Source organism: Pseudophryne corroboree, unplaced genomic scaffold (assembly GCF_028390025.1).
Source record: "Pseudophryne corroboree isolate aPseCor3 unplaced genomic scaffold, aPseCor3.hap2 scaffold_2581, whole genome shotgun sequence".
Taxonomy (NCBI): domain Eukaryota; kingdom Metazoa; phylum Chordata; class Amphibia; order Anura; family Myobatrachidae; genus Pseudophryne; species Pseudophryne corroboree.
Genome location: NW_026969240.1, coordinates 34,829 through 49,003, shown reverse-complemented (window position 1 = coordinate 49,003; position 14,175 = coordinate 34,829). Strand labels below are relative to the sequence as shown.

General features: G+C 47.2%; 1 non-coding gene across 1 annotated transcript; it reads right to left on the bottom strand.

Moving 5' to 3' along the window:
• Nucleotides 1–5,041: 5,041 nt before the first annotated feature.
• On the bottom strand, nt 5,042–5,208 carry LOC135012666 (U1 spliceosomal RNA). The gene has a single exon (XR_010211595.1). It is a non-coding gene; the product is annotated as a U1 spliceosomal RNA (small nuclear RNA).
• Between the last annotated feature and the right edge of the window lie 8,967 nt (nt 5,209–14,175).

The following is a 14,175-nucleotide window of genomic DNA, read 5'->3' as shown; positions in this document are numbered from 1 at the left end:
CGGCCTTATCCATTTTCTTTCAAAAAGAATTGGTTTCTCTTCCAGAAGTTCAGACTTTTGTAAAAGGAGTGCTGCATATTCAGCCTCCTTTTGTGCCTCCGGTGGCACCTTGGGACCTTAACGTGGTGTTAAGTTTTCTAAAATCACACTGGTTTGAACCACTTAAAACGGTGGAGTTAAAATATCTCACATGGAAGGTGGTCATGTTATTAGCCTTGGCTTCGGCTAGGCGAGTGTCGGAATTAGCGGCTTTGTCACATAAAAGCCCATATTTGGTGTACCATGTGGATAGAGCGGAATTGCGGACCCATTTTCAATTCCTACCAAAAGTGGTCTCATCTTTTCACATGAACCAACCTATTGTGGTGCCTTTGGCTACGCGTGACTTGGAGGATTCCGAGTTACTTGATGTGGTCAGGGCTTTGAAAATTTACGTGGCCAGGACGGCTAGAGTCAGGAAAACTGAAGCGCTGTTTGTCCTGTATGCAACCAACAAGATTGGTGCCCCTGCTTCAAAGCAGGCTATTGCTCGCTGGATTTGTAACACGATTCAGCAAGCGCATTCTATGGCTGGATTGCAGTTACCGAAATCGGTCTAGGCCCATTCCACGAGGAAAGTGGGCTCTTCTTGGGCGGCTGCCCGAGGGGTCTCGGCACTACAGCTGTGTCGAGCTGCTACTTGGTCAGGTTCAAACACCTTTTCAAAATACTATAAGTTTGATACCCTGGCTGAGGAGGAACTCATGTTTGCTCAATCGGTGCTGCAGAGTCATCCGCACTCTCCCGCCCGTTTTGGAGCTTTGGTATAATCCCCATGGTCCTTACGGAGTCCCCAGCATCCTCTAGGATGTTAGAGAAAATAAGATTTTAAACCTACCGGTAAATCTTTTTCTCGTAGTCCGTAGAGGATGCTGGGTGACCGTCCCAAGTGCGGACTACTTCTGCAATACTTGTATATAGTTATTGCTTCAATAAGGGTTATGTTAGAGTTGCATCAATCCTGCACTGATGCTACAGTATGTTGTTTTTTCGTACTCATAACTGGGTAGTTTATCACAAGTTATACGGTGTGATTGGTGTGGCTGGTATGAATCTTGCCCTGGATTAACAAAATCCTTTCCTCATACTGTCAGTCTCCTCTGGGCACAGTTTCTCTAACTGTGGCATAGAGGGGCATAGAGGGAGGAGCCAGTGCACACCCAGAACTAAAGTCTTTCTTAAAGTGCCCATGTCTCCTGCGGAGCCCGTCTATCCCCATGGTCATTACGGAGTCCCCAGCATCCTCTACGGACTACGAGAAAAAGATTTACCGGTAGGTTTAAAATCTTATTTTCTACTTTATTATTTTCTATCCTAGTTTATTACGACCAACTTTCATCCAAGGAGTTTGATATTCTACTACCTGCATGCAATTTAAATTGCTTAAATTGTTTATATGGTTGATTTGTCCTTCACAATCCATAATCTGCAACTTGGATGTACTTGTGTCATTGAAAATCTTATAATAAAAATGTTTATATATTGAAAAAAAAAGTTATAAGACATATGCCTACCTACTAAATGGGGTAAAATTAGGGGATTCTGTACTGGAAAAGGACTTAGGTGTCCTCATAGATAGCAAGCTAAGCAGTAGTACCCAAAGTAGGACTGCAGCAAAGAAGGCTAATAAGATATTAGCATGCATAAAACGGGGTATTGATGCTAGGGACGAGAGTATTATACTCCCGTTATATAAATCACTAGTGAGGCCACACCTTGAATACTGTGTACAGTTCTGGGCACCGTACTACAAAAAGGATATCCTGGAGCTTGAAAAGCTGACATCTGGTCCGGACTGAAGGACCTGGCAACGATTACTGACATGTCGTCTACTGTCACTACATATGATTCTGTCACCTTTGAAAGAATGGTGGAGGATTATATGAGTGACCGCATCCAGGTAGGCACGTCAGACAGTCCGTATGTATACTGGCAGGAAAAAGAGGCAATTTGGAGGCCCTTGCACAAACTGGCTTTATTCTACCTAAGTTGCCCTCCCTCCAGTGTGTACTCCAAAAGAGTGTTTAGTGCAGCCGCTCACCTTGTCAGCAATCGGCGTACGAGGTTACTTCCAGAAAATGTGGAGAAGATGATGATCATCAAAATGAATTATAATCAATTCCTCCGTGGAGACATTTACCAGCAATTGCCTCCAGAAAGTACACAGGGATCTGAGATGGTGGATTCCAGTGGGGACGAATTAATAATATGTGAGGGGGGCGATGTACACAGTGAAAGGGGTGAGGAATCGGAGGATGATGAGGTGGACATCTTGCCTCTGTAGAGCCAGTTTGTGCAAGGAGAGATTGATTGCTTCTTTTTTGGTGGGGACCCAAACCAACCAGTCATTTCAGTCAGCCGTGTGGCAGACCCTGTTGCTGAAATGATGGGTTCGTCAATGTTTTTCTTTTCAATCTAAGCCCCTGCAGTTTTCTGTAAGAATCTGCTTCGCTATGATGATCAACAAGTCACAAGGGCAAACACTCAGGGCTGGAGGTGTAGATCTTAGGACCAGCTGCTACAAGCATGGCAAAGGTGTCACTATCATTGGTGACACCCAGAGAGGCAGCGAGGGAGATTGTAATGCAGTGCGCGCAGATAAGCAGCGCAATGGTAAAAAGGAGGCATGGTCTCATAGGTAGGGGTGTGGCCTGTTTTCCTGAATCTCCATTTTGTTGCTCCGGGTATCCCGGGGGTTGAGTGCTGCACCCGGGGACTAGTGTGTGAGTGGTGCTGGCTCCTGCACAGTGACAGAAACTGGGTGTTGCACGTAATGTTACAGTGAAACACCCATATTCTGTCACTGAAGAGGAGCCGGCACTTTGGTGTCACCCCCCTTGGCGGGTGACACTCGGGTGTGGGCCGCAACCCCGTTGTGATGCCACTGACCCATGGGAAGCTTTACGTGGCTTACCCATGTGTTAGTAGCCCCAAGCATCTTTTGTGTTAGTCCCTGAAGAAAAACTTCAAATATTTACAAATACATTTTGTAATCAATGGGCCTAATTCAGTAAGGATTGCAAATTCTGTAACTTACTTAGTTACTTTGGTTCGCATGCTGGGGCCACCCAGCATGCCGCCTCCCTTCTTGACCACGCTGAAATTGCAGTCTCAGTGCAGTTCAGCGTGATCATAAAAAATGGGTTAGCCTCCTGTTGGTGCAGACTGTATGTGTGCGCAGGAAGCCGCCACCATTTTTGTGATCGCAGCTGCTGCATGTGATGTCATGCAGCAGCTCTGACCACGCCTCCTGTTTCTCCGTTGCCGACCCCATTTTGTAGCCCTGCCCATGCACCGCTCCATCTCCGACTTGGAAATGGATTGTTGCTGCCCCTTCCCCCCAGCACCGATTGACAGTCAGAAGCGATCGCATTATCTGCGGGGTGCCGCAGAAAATGCAGGCGCATGCGTATGCTCTTAGCAATTTTTGCAGTTGGATTGCTTATTGCGATTGCAATCCAACCTGAATCAGGCTCTATTACCTATCACAATGCACTGCGGGTAGTACAAAATGGGGTTAATATAAGAGAAAACCCCCCCAGAGCTGTGCTCCTTAACTGTCCCTGGTGGCTAGTGGAGCGGCTGCCCAGTAATCAGTGTCCACGCCAGTGCGCACATGGCCCACCCCCTACAGCCACGCTGGATCACGGTATAGTGTGGGCACAGAAGTCCCTTACCTCCCTTTCATCAGCGGCCTCGTGATCCCGGAGGGCGGTGTGTGTGTGACTGACCTTAGGAAGAAACCGGAGCCTCCGCTGCAGTGACCCAGCAACCAGGGCACGGGAGTATACTGCGCCGCTGGGAGTGATGGAGCTGCAGTAAAGATGTCTATTAGACCTAACCTGCTGCAGCCCTTGTAGATTCTTATAAAAAAAGTTCTTCTTTTCTTGTCAAAATTAATAGCTAAGAATAGGCTGCCTGAGGCAGCCCCCTGTTAAGTGGCCTGCTACTGAAGGCACCAACTACAAACTGAGCTCCCTGTTCATGGAAGCGAGGTTATAGAGCAGGGGACGCTGAGCATCTTGGGAACAGTCAAAAGCTTTGAGCCTGTTGGTGCCTCAGATCAAGATCCTACTCTACACCCCAATGTGAATCCTTGTGGAGTCCAGTGTACCCCACAGAAGAAATGAATGTGTCACACCCATTGGCAGCAACATTAGAATAGCTGCTGATGGGCACAATTGAGAAAGGAAGGGGGGAAAACATTTGAATCCAGCACATATATGTAATTTGAATATGTAATTTGTACCTTCCTACTTTAAAATGTAATGGATGAACCTCACCCTGTGAGAACTATCTTCATGATCAAGAGATCTCATACGCAAGAAAAGCATGTGTTGGGATAGGGCTGTGGAGGGCGGCTGCTCGAGCACACCCCCGTCAAGTTAAGGAGATTCAACTGAGGAAGCACAAGGGAACTCTTGTCTGGGGACAACAACTGCAGGGAGACCACATCTTTTCAGATGAAAATGAGAGGGCGGAAGGCTGCCTAATACTGAAGCACCCTCAAACATCAAACCATATGCAACAACTAGTACAAGCATTCCTGGGGAAAGGTCTGCAGCAGACGGATTTGCATACGGTGATGTCATCCAAGCAGTGGGCCAAAGTTGGCTGGAACCCTCATCTGCATATGAAAAGAGAAAAGGGGCACTTGGATGACCCCTAGTTCGCATTGAACACCCCCCACCCTCCTTTGGTGTGGGGCTCATGTTGGCCATGCCCCAGCCCCTGAAGCATTCAAGCTGATTTCTTGCAGCAGCTGGGCACTGTAACAGCTCCAGAGCTGCTCTGTAATGCAAATAAAAGGGTGTGGGCCCTGCAACACCACCTGTAGTTCGCATTGTGCGTTGGAAGGCACAAAGTAAGCAGACGGGAGAAGTCAGGATAGTGCGCAAGGGCATAGAAGGGAGGGGCTCAAGAAAAGAGAAGTGGAAACAGACAGCAAGCTAGGCGGGAGAGAGACCTGAGACAATGAGATCTAAATTATACCAGAGCCAACCAGGGGAAAGCACAAATGCAGTCCCCCCCCCCTACCACAAATTATGCAGTCGAGATTCCCACATTTGGGGAAATCACAGAGGTCAGCATACCCAGAATGCAATGAATGAACCTCACCCTGGGAAAACAATCTTCATGACCATGGTATCACCTAAGCAAAATAAGTATGATTTGAGATAGGGCTGGGGAGGGCCGCTGCTCAGGCACACCTCCGTCAAGTAAAGGAGATTCAACTGAGGCAGCACAAGGGAACTCTCATCTGGGGACAACAACTGCAGGGAGAACACATTTTCAGACGAATGTGTGAGGGCAGAAGGCTGCCTAATACTGAAGCACCCCCCAAACAACAAACCAAATGCAACAACTAGTGCAAGCATTCCTGGGGGAAGGCCTGCAGCAGATGGATTCGCATATGGTGATGTCATCCAAGCAATGGGTATAGTTGGCTGCAACCCTCGTCTGCATATGAAAAGAGAAAATGGTCACGCAGGGCATGGCGGCCTTTGTGGGGTTGCGCTTGGATGACCCCTAGATCGCTTTATACACCCCCATCAGTGTGGGGCTCATGTTGGCCATGCCCCAGCCCCTGAAGCATTCAAGCTGATTTCTTGCAGCAGCTGGACCCAGTAACAGCTCCAGAGTTGCTCTACAAGACAAGTAAAAGGGTGTGAGCCATGCAGCACCACCTGTAGTTTGCATACACACATATATAGGACAGCATCTCTTATATGCCCCAGGGGCAATAAAATAGTATCCTTATCTAGAGTATCCGTCCATGCCGCTACAGCACTACACATACACACCCAGGCTGACGCAATTGCCGGTCTGAGTAAGGTACCTGAATGTGTATAAATGGACTTCAGGGTAATCTCCTGTTTGCGGTCAGCAGACTCTTTGAGGGTAGCCGTATCCTGGGACGGGAGGGCTAACTTCTTGGATAAGCGTGTTAATGCTTTGTCCACCCAAGGGGAGGATTCCCATCGTAACCTATCCGTTGATGGGAAAGGATACGCCATAAGAATCCTTTTGGAAATCTGCAGGAGATTCCCAAGCTTTTTCACATAACTCGTTCAGCTCGTGTGAGGGGAAAAGGTTACCTCAGGCTTCTTTCCCTTGTACATATGTACCCTCTTGTCAGGGATAGGGGGCTCCTCTGTGATGTGCAAAACATCTTTTATTGCCATAATCATATATCAAATGTATTTTGCCAATTTTGGCTGTAACTTTGCATCATCGTAATCGACACTGGAGTCAGAATCCGTGTCGGTATCTGTGTCAACAATCTGGATAGTGGGCACTTATGAGACCCTGACAGTCCCTGCGACATAGGATCAGGCATGGGTTGAGACCCTGACTGTCCCAAAGCTTCAGCCTTGTCTAATCTTTTGTGCAATGAGTTTACACTAGCATTTAAAACATTCCACATATCCATCCAATCAGGTGTCGGCGGAGACACCACATTCATTTGCTCCCGCTCCTCTCTAATATAGCCTTCTTCCTCAGACATGTCGACACACGCGTACCGACACACCACACACACAGGGAATGCTTTTACTGAAGACATTTCCCCCACAAGGCCCTTTGGCAGAGCTGGCCCTAACCAATATGATGCCCTAGGCAAGATTTTGCCTGGTGCCCCCTAGCACCACCGCTGGTTCCGCCTCTGACCTTGCACCTCTTTCCCAGCACCATCAACCCTCACCCATAACAGTACTTATTTTGGTGTTTGTACCCCCTATATTTTAAACAGGAACAGTTCGCACATTTGGCGCACAGTCCAAAAAGGGGTGTGTTTTTGCTGGCAATGGGCATGTCCTCACAATAGTACCCCCAATTAAAATTCCGCCACACAGTACTGCAATTTTATTCACATTTGATCACGCGATAGTGTCCATAATTCACATTACATCCCACAGTAGTATTACTTTACCTTATAAACGTTACTTCTCACAGTAGTGCTCCTTATTCACATTACATCACACTGAATTGCTCCTTATTTACATTACACCACACCCTATTGCTCTTTATTCACATTAGACGACACAGTAAATGCCCTTTCTATACGCAACGCTACATATTAGAGCACCTTATACACATAATGCCACACATTAGTAATGCATTTATACACATAATTCCACACAGTAATGCCCCTTACACATATGAGACACATCACTAATGTCCTTATAAACATAATGCGTCTTACACATTATGACAACCTTTATTAATGCCCTTTTACACATAATGGCCCTCATTCCGAGTTGTTAGCTCGCAAGCTGCTTTTAGCAGCATTGCACACGTTAAGCCGCCGCCTACTGGGAGTGAATCTTAGCTTATCAAAATTGCGAACGAAAGATTAGCAGAATTGCGAATAGACACTTCTTAGCAGTTTCTGAGTAGCTCCAGACTTACTCGACAACTGTGATCAGTTCAGTCAGTTTCGTTCCTGGTTTGACATCACAAACACACCCAGCGTTCGCCCAGACACTCCCCCGTTTCTTCAGACACTCCCGCGTTTTACCCAGAAACGGCAGCGTTTTTTCACACACACCCATAAAACGGCCAGTTTCCGCCCAGAAACACCCACTTCCTGTCAATCACACTACGATCAGCAGAACAAAGAAAAAACCTCGTAATGCCGTGAGTAAAATACCTAACTGCATAGCAAATTTACTTTGCGCAGTCGCAGAGCGAACATTGCGCATGCGCAATTAGCGGAAAATCGCTGCGATGCGAAGAAAATTACCGAGCGAACAACTCGGAATGACCACCCTTGCGCATGCGCAATTAGCGGAAAATCGCTGCGATGCGAAGAAAATTACCGAGCGAACAACTCGAAATGACCACCAATGTCCCTTACACATATGCCGCACATTATTAATGCCCTTATACACATAATGACACACATAGTGCCCCTTACCCATATGTTGCACATTATTAATGCATTTTTACATGACACACATAATGCTCCTTACTCATATTCCGAACACTACTGCACAATCAACCCACTCACATGCACACAGCACTCACACTGCCACTAACACTGTGACCTCTGCCTCTGCTTGGATACAGATGTGTCCTCATAAATCTTGCCTCAATGCTAACGTTGGGGCACCTTTTTTTTATTAAAATGCATCTTATTTGCATTGCTATGTTGTTAGGATGCACACGCAGCTTCTGCCGATTAAAATGATATGCAGCACGCCTATATACTGTGTGAGACTGTGGCTGTATCTGCATATGAAATGCTACACACAGAATATAGGCATGCCGCATATCATTTTAATCAGCAGAAGTTGCTGATGCCCCTAGGCATATCAAATGCCCTAGGCAATTGCCTAGTTTGCCTATGCCTATGGCCGGCTCTGCCCTTTGGAGAGACAGAGAGAGAGTATGCCAGCACATACCCCAGCGCTATATAACCCAGGAATAGCACAGTAACTTAATGTTTGCACAGTAGCGCTGCTGTAAGTAATTTGCGCCAAATTATGTGCCCCCCCCTCTCTTTTCAACCCTCTTGTCTACCGTGGTATAAGCAGGGGAGAGTCCGGGGAGCTTCCTCTCAGCGGTGCTGTGGAGAAAAAATGGCGTTGGTGAGTGCTGAGGGAGAAGCCCCGACCCCTCGGCGGCGGGCTTCTGTCCTGCTTAAACTGTACAATTGGCGGGGGCTCATACATATATACAGTGCCCAGCTGTATATATGTTATATTTCTGCCAAAAAGAGGTTTATATTGCAGCCCAGGGCGCCCCCCCTGCGCCCTGCACCCTTACAGTGACCGGAGTATGTGAGGTGTATGGGAGCAATGGCGCACAGCTGCAGTGCTGTGCGTTACCTCAATGAAGATCATGAAGTCCTCTGCCGCCTCTGAAGTCTTCTTTTCTTCTCATACTCACCCGGCTTCTATCTTCCGGCTCTGCGAGGGGGACGGCGGCGCGGCTCTGGGACGGACGGCGAGGGTGAGATCCTGCGTACCAATCCCTTTGGAGCTAATCCCTTTGGAGCTAATGGTGTCCAGTAGCTTAAGAAGCAGGACCTTGCAACTCGGAGAGTAGGGCTGCTTCTCTCCCCTCAGTCCCTCGTTGCAGGGAGTCTGTTGCCAGCAGTGCTCCCTGAAAATTAAAAACCTAACAAAATACTTTCTGTCAGAAAGCTCAGGAGAGCTCCTGAAAAGCACCCAGTCTCCACTGGGCACAGTATCAAACTGAGGTATGGAGGAGGGGCATAGAGGGAGGAGCCAGTGCACACCCAGAACTAAAGTCTTTCTTAAAGTGCCCATGTCTCCTGCGGAGCCGTCTATCCCCATGGTCCTTACGGAGTCCCCAGCATCCTCTAGGACGTTAGAGAAAATAGGATTTTAATACCTACAGGTAAATCCTTTTCTCTTATTCCGTAGAGGATGCTGGGCACCCGTCCCAGTGCGTACTGTGTCTGCAGTTATTAAATGGCCCTTAACTCCAGAACATTTATGTGGAGACAACTTTCCCGACTTGACCATCTTCCTTGGACGTTTTCCCCCTGTGTGACTGCTCCCCAGCCTCGGAGGGTTGCATCCATGGTCCCTAGGATCCAGTCCTGGATCCCGAACCTTTGCCCCTCTAGGAGGTGAGAACTGTGCAGCCACCAATGGAGTGAGATTCTGGTCTTGGAAGACAGGATTATCCTCCGGTGCGTGTGTAGGTGGGATCCGGACCACTTGTCCAACAGGTCCCACTGGAACACTCTGGCATGGAACCAGCCAAACTGAATGGGCTCGTAGGCCGCAACCATCTTACCCAGCAACCAAATGCATTGATGGATTAACACTCTTGCTGGTTTCAGAATTTGTTTGACCAGACTCTGGATCTCCAGAGCCTTTCCACTGGAAGAAAACCTCTTCTGTGTCCAGTATCACTCCCAAAAACAACAACCGCGTCATTGGGACCAACTGCGATTTTGGCAAGTTTAGGAGCCAACTATGTTGTTGAAGAACTGTCAGGGAGAGTGCAATGTTTTGCACTAACTGGTCCCTGGATTTCGCCTTTATCAAAAGATCATCCAAGTACGGGATAATTGTTACTCCTTGCTTGCGATCACCCTGGTGAAAATCCTCAGAGCCGTGGACAGACCAAACGGCAATGTCTGAAATTGGTAATGGCAATACTGAATTGCAAACCTCAGGTAGCTTGATGCAGAGGCTAAATGGGAACATGTAAGTAGGCATCCTTTATGTCTACCAAAACCATGAAATCTCCTTCCTCCGGACTGGAGATCACTGCACTGAGAGATTCCATCTTGAAATTTAATTTCCTTACGTAGAAATTGAGGGATTTCAGATTTCAGATTGGTCTGACTGAGCTGTCCGGCTTAGGGACCACGAAGAGGCTTGAATAAAAACCTTCTCCCTGCTGACTAAAGCCGATTTGAACAATCGGTGAGGGGGAACGTCTTGAAACCCCAGTTTGTACCCTTGGGACACTATTTGTAAAACACACGAGTCCATGTCCGAATGAATCCAGAACTGACTGAAGAGTTTTAGACGTGCCCCCACTGGTGCGGGCTCCTGCAAGAGAGCCCCAGCGTCATGCGGTGGATTTGGCAGAAGCAGAGGATGATCTCTGCTCCTGCGATCTTGAAGAGGATGCAGACCTCTTCCCTCTTCTCCTTCCTCTACCTGCAAAGAAAGGGGAATCTTAACTTCTTGCATATCTATTGGGCCGAAATGACTGCATCAGATAATGATGCGTCTTCATCCGTTGGGAGGGAACATAGGGCAAGAAGGTTGACTTACCTGCGGGAGCTGCCGAGATCAAATTAACTAGGCAGTCACCAAACAACGCTTCACCTTCATAGGGAAGGGACTCCCTTTCTTCTTGGAGTCAGCATCAGCATTCTCTTGGTGAATCCACAATGCCCTCCTATCCGAGACTGCCATGAAATTGGCCCGTGAACTCAAGAGTCCTATATCCCTTGCAGTCTCACGTAAGTATGCTGCAGTGTCCTTGATATGATACAACGTAAGGAGTATCCCATCTCTCCAAGGTATCTATATCGGATGACAAGGTATTCGACCAATTCTTGAATACTACTACTCACCCATGCACATGTAATGGCAGGTCTAAGTAATGTACCCTTGGTTACATAACTAGAAATAATGTAGCTTCCTGCATACGATCCGCTGGATTTGTGACAGGGCCCCGTGCAGAACAGGGGGTGACTCCCACTTTATTCTGTCCGCGGCGGGAAATGAATAAACAACCAGAATCCTTTTGGGGATTTGAAACCATCTTGTCGAGCTGGCCCAGACTTTCTCAAACAGAGATGGAGGAACGTTACATCAGCTTTCATTATATATCTATATATACATACATATAGACCCCTTTCTCAGGAACAGCAGGGTCTTCAGTGATTTTAATATGTCCTTAATATCCACAATCATGTACTGAATGCTCCTTGCCAATATTGGATCTAATCAGGAAACATTATGGTCGACATAGGAATCAGTATCCGTGTCAGTATCAGTGTGTAGTAACTGGGCAAAATAACATTTTTGCGACCCCGCGGGGCCTGAGGGAAAAGAAACATAGCCAAGAACATCACATCTATTCTCTACGGCTGTGTCTGGGACACAGATTTATCCAACCTTACTCTGATATTACTGAAACTTTTACCCAGTCAGTTATTGGTGGTGCCAACAGGGCCACCATCATATGTCTGCATTCCTAATATAGTTTCCTCTTGGGAAAAACATTCAGCCATCGACATGTTGACACACATGTACCAAGTACCCACAGACACATCGGCTTATGGGGGACAGACCGTCAGTAAATCTGTCAGAGGGACACAGAGGATTTTTCAGCTCACAATCCAGCGCCAAAAGTACACAGTCTGGGAAATAATAAACTCTATAGTGATAGACTTGTAATGCTCTAAAGATGTTCTGGTGAGGTGAGGAAGAAGCCCCGCTACTGTAATGGCGCGTATCTGTCCTGCTCAGAAATAATTAATTACGCTAGCGGGGTAAGGACAGTGCCCAGGCACTAATGTCCACTTTTTCCAGCCTTTTGTGAGGAATTTATGCTGCCCAGGGTGCCCCCCCCCCCCCCTGTGCCCTGCACCCTGCAGTGCCTGTGTTTGTGTGGGAGCATGGCGCGCAGCGTTCCGCTCGCTGCTCGGTACCTCAGAATGCCATCACTGGAGAAGAAGTCTTCTGTTCTTCTGCTACTCACCTGTCTTCTGGCTCTGTAAGGGGGTGACGGCAGGCTGCGGGAGTGTGCATCTAGGCGTACCCAGCGATCAGCACCCTCAGGAGCTAATGGTGTCCTGTCAGCCTGAAGCAGAGCTATTGAACTCACTAGAAGTTGGTCATACTTCTCTCCCCTAAGTCCCACGAAGCAGGGAGACTGTTGCCAGCAGCCTCCCTGAGAATAAAAAAAACTAACAAGTCTTTTCAGAGAAACTCAGTAGAGCTCCCCTGTAGTGCATCCAGTATCACTGCGCACAATACTAAAACTGGAGTCTGGAGGAGGGGCATAGAGGGAGGAGACAGTTCACACCCTTTGAAAGTCTTAAAGTGCCCATGTCTCCTGCGGATCCAGTCTATACCCCAAGGTTCTTAATGTGACCCCAGCATCATCTAGGACGTATGAGAAAACAAATAACGCACACATGAGGAGGAGAGAACTAAGGAAGCTATAAGGAGAAGAGGGGAGGGGGGGTTGAAAGGTAAGGTAGTAAAGGCATATTGGATAAACTACAACCTTATACATATTCATTAATGTACCAGTAGTTAGAAGTAGAAGAGCTCTAACAGAAACCACAAAGCTTATCTAAAGCCACACCACACTGGATATGCCCAATCTCATTTGATTTTTGAAGCAAAGCAGTATTGGACTTTGTTAATACATGGATGGGAGACTGCTTGGTAGTATCAGATTCTTTAGGTGTTTTTAAACTACCAACACCATTTTCTTGGTACATTTAATTTTTACATGTATTCTTTTATGTACCAGAAGTTAGAAGTAGAAGAGCTGTAATAAAAACCACCAGCTCATCTACAGCCACAGCACACTGGATTTGCCCAATCTCTCCTGATCATGGAAGCTGAGCAGTGTTGGTCCTGGTTTTAGTACTTGGATGGGAGACCACCAGGAAATACCAGGAGCTGTGTGTATTTTTACAATACTAACACCGTTCTCTTGATGCATTCCATTTTGAAACATTGGGGCAGATCTATTAAGCCTGGTGAACTGATAAAGTGCAAGGTGATAAAGTACCAGCCAGTCAGCTCCTAACTGTCATTTTTCAAACCCAGCCTGTGACATGGCAATTAGGAGCTGATTGGCTGGTACTTTATCACCATGCAAATTATCATTTCACCAGGTTTAATAAATCGTCCGCTTACTCATTTATGTACGAGTAGTTAGAAGTAGAAGAACTCTAACAGAAACCACTAAGCTCATCTACAGCCACACCACACTGTATATGCCCAATATCACCTGATTTTAGGCCTGGTATGTTCTTGGATGTGAGACCACCTGGGAATACCAGGTGCTGTAGGTAGTTTTATACTACCAACACCATTCTCTTGATGCATTCTATTTTGAAACTTATTCATTGATGTACCAGTAGTTAGAAGTAGAAGTTAGAAACAGCAAAAATCATCTACAGCCGCATCACACTGGATATGTCCAATCTCATCTGATGTTGGAAGCTAAGCAGTGTTGTGCCTGGTTAGTTTTTGGATTTCAGGTCCTGCCTTCTGGTTTGGCCACGGCACCTCGGAAATTCACCAAGGTCATGGCCGTGATGACGACCCTTCACCATCGGTGGACCAGGGAGGAATCTCTCCTCCCGATAAACATTCTGGAATTGCAGGCAGTGTTCAATTCATTGACACTGGCCCTGCCTCTAGTACAGAACAGGCCTGTTCAAGTACAATCGGACAACGCCACCACGGTAGTGTACACAAATCATCAAGGCGGCACTCGAAATTGCATAGCAAAGCTGGAAGTATCAAAAATCCTCAGTTGGGTAGAACGTCATCTGCCAGCAATATCGGCAGTGTTCATTCCCGGAGTCCTCAACTGGGAAGCGGATTTCCTCAGTCGTCAGGACGTTCACGCTGGAGAGTGGAGAGTCCGCAGCAGAAATGTCTGCAC